The sequence below is a fragment of the Zea mays genome, chromosome 9, assembly GCF_902167145.1.
Source record: "Zea mays cultivar B73 chromosome 9, Zm-B73-REFERENCE-NAM-5.0, whole genome shotgun sequence".
In the NCBI taxonomy this organism is placed as follows: Eukaryota; Viridiplantae; Streptophyta; class Magnoliopsida; order Poales; family Poaceae; genus Zea; species Zea mays.
The window spans coordinates 37,089,132-37,092,411 of NC_050104.1; the positions used below are offsets into that span (position 1 = coordinate 37,089,132).

The 3,280-nt window shown below is 44.6% G+C and overlaps 1 long non-coding RNA gene across 1 annotated transcript; it reads left to right on the forward strand.

Moving 5' to 3' along the window:
• The first annotated feature begins 249 nt into the window (after positions 1-249).
• On the forward strand, positions 250-1,831 carry LOC103638259 (uncharacterized). The gene is made up of 3 exons (XR_558657.1): positions 250-578; positions 666-856; positions 1,792-1,831. It is a non-coding gene; the product is annotated as an uncharacterized lncRNA (long non-coding RNA).
• Positions 1,832-3,280: the final 1,449 nt, after the last annotated feature.

The following is a 3,280-nucleotide window of genomic DNA, read 5'->3' on the forward strand; positions in this document are numbered from 1 at the left end:
ATTCCCCCTCGTTGTGCGCTTCACCCAGTCAACGGATTGCCGCGAGCTCTGCACGTCTGCAGACTCTGTCGTTTCCGCCGTGGATCTCGGCCACCCGCGATTCCTCCAGCTGGGCAGTCACCATGGGGCCAGACCCCTTACCACACCGCTGGCGTGTGGACCCGGGGTGTCTGCCCCATTCAACGAACGCTGCGCATGGTGGAGGCCAGAGGCGCGCCATTGTCATGCGTTTCGTTACCGCAGGTGACCCTAGCTTCCCTCGTCTATTTAGAAAGCTGCGACCGAAGCCTAAGCTATTCACCTCTCCGTGCTCCTCGCGTCCGCCACCCTAGAAAGATCACGGGAGCCCTCGGTGTGGTGTCCGCGCAGAAGTTAGGGGGGCACCACGGATTGTGGTGTAGCGTCTTCACATCGGCGAGGACGCATACCCTAGGAGCATCGCAAGATCACACCAAGCGTACCCGTGGAGGTGGTGGGCTCTGACGGTAGGGGTAGAAGAGTGGATTGCTCGCCGGAGTTCAACGAGAGCCTCCGTCCGCCCCACGCCCGGTTCTGCGCGCACGTCATCACGATTTTCGGTACGAACCCCTTTCATAGTTTAGAATTGATCCTCGCTTTGTTTAGATGGGTCCTGCGTAGAGAATCAAGAACCGTATCAATGTCAGGGCTGTCGCCGGTGATGTTCCGCCATATGGGGACGGTGGCGCCGCCATTCAAAACGAAACGGGTGAGGAAAAATGGCGTATGCCGTTGATGAGCAAGCGAATGGCTGGGATTATCCGGCGCGTACCCGTTCGGCGGTGTCAATCCGGACCGTCCATCTCTGATCGAGCGCATGTGATTCACCGTGGGCAACGTAAGATCCGGACGGTTGAACTAAGATCCTAGGGCCAAATATGCGTACCAGTTCACTTAATGCGACATCTAATCATGGCCCTCAGAATGAGATCCAATGGCTAGAATCCATCCATACTCTCGGTCGCGACAGATTTACATCTGAGGCCCTCAGGATTCGCTAAATAGAACCCGCAATCCACCCAGGTGTTGTCTGAGTCTTGGAAAACTTTGCAAGTTAACCCTTGTGCTATTTGGTATTTAATGTGCAGTCCAACAGCCAGGGAATTAAGAAAAAACAATATTAGAAGTTGATTTTAATACAAAAATGAATCCAGAAAATTGTATAATTCATATTTAATTCATTTGAAGTCCAAATTAATCCATTCTAGTTTCTATAATTTTGTAATATTATTGTTTATCAGATAGTGTCTCTGTTTTGACATGAAAATCATATTAAATGTATCTCTTAATTAATCTTGTATAAAAACATAAAACCTTAAGAAAATCATAACCCCTTCGTTTTAATTCTGAATTGACTCGTTCCAGTTGCGTTATCTTTGTAATAAAATTTCCTACTCAGAAACAACACTATTTGTGTCATATCCAATACTTTTATAATTAGATCTTTATTTAACTTATGTTGGTTAGTCTTGTTAATCTGGTTAACATTATAATCTACTAAAATATGATCTATGGTCAATTTATAATTTAGATTAAAGTTGAATTAATTACTACTGTAGGTTATCTTTTCTCTGGAATTATAAAATAAACATAGAACCTAGTTTTAATCATTTAATCCCATCATAACTTGATGACCGTAACTCCGAATTTAGTGATTCTCATCCCAACGATCTCCTAGCAATGCGTATATTATTATTATGCAGTATGTTCTTATGTCTTGTGAGATGTTAATTTTGTCTATACCATGTTTGTTTGTATTGCTACGACTAGCAGTGAGGACACGAGGATCTAAGGATCATCCTGGTACCTGGAATCTCAAGTCCCAGGCAAGTTGTGCCCTTGATCACTTTTGCTTACCCAATAATGTTCTTTATAATCATTTATTCATGCATAGGTTTAATTTTGATGGGACCCAATAGATCACCCTAGTCTGATTATCTATTTTACCTTGTTTATCCCTGAATCATTTGGGTAGTTATGCTATTGCTTTACATGGTTTTAGGTTAATATTTCATTATATCCATGTTCCAATTATTTTGTTATTTTATTTATGTTCATGTCAAGATCATTATCTTTAATTGGAACATGGAGCTTAACTTGAGAAACACGTGCCACCACAAGGGTGGAATGGGACGCCCTTGGCTGACTAATTAGGAAAGCTAGTGGAAGACTACCTTACCCAAAAGGGGCACGGGCAGTAGGGGAGTTGCATGCAGGGAGGTTCTCGGGTTAATTTTGCTGCGATGGCGGTCAGACGAGGGATTCTTGCAAGTGCTCTTCCCATAAACTGTAGCGGGTTTTTGGAAGCTAGTGGAACTTTGTAAAGGCCTCGTAGTGGATCCCTAGCCATTCACCTTGGTAGTGTCTAAGGGTCTAGCTAACCCTGGCGATATGGGATACACGACTTGTGGGTATAGGGTACAACCTCTATAGAGTGTAAAACTGGTATACTAGCTGAGCTCACGGTCAAGAACAGCTCAGGACTCTCGCATGATTAAATTATGGAACTAAATTCATTTTGTCGTTTGCATTGCATGGGATTTGTTATTAATTTTGTTCTATTATTATTATGGTTTGGTATTTACTTACATCTAGTAATTGCTAATAAAATTTTGACCAACTTTAAAAGCAATGCTCAGCTTTAACCACTCTCTTGGGTAAGCCTTACACTTCACTTGAGCTCCCACCTTTGGCGAGTTCATGCACATTATTCCCCACAACTTGTTGAGCAATGAACGTGTGTGAGCTCACCCTTGCTGTCTCACCCCCCCCCACAGGAGAAGTACATGTGCTTCAAGAGGAGCCACACAACGAGGAGTTCGACTTGATCTAGGTGGCGTCTCCCAGTTGACTTTATGGCACCAAGGATGGACTTTAGTTTGTTTTATATTTATCTTTTATTTTGTAAGACTTCCTCTATGTAACAAGTATTCTGATTATATTGTGACATTCATCCCTAAACACTCTGTTCTTATATGTGTTGTCTTCTTTGGCGCATATATGAGATGCACCTGGCTTTGTCCCTTAAATCCGGGTGTGACAGCGGCGAGATTTCTCATCGACGTTCACCACTGCCGCAGATCCGCCTCGCGGCGTGGTCAGCACTGCTGTCGCCTCCAACCGTCGGTATGACCCTTTCATTGAGTTCGCATTAGCCCTTGTGTCGTTTTGCGCTTGTTCGTCATCCGCGCGGTGGGCACTTGTCTCATCGGCGAAGCTTCGCCGTGGCGGCCGCCGTGGTGACACACCTCTTCGCCTGTGA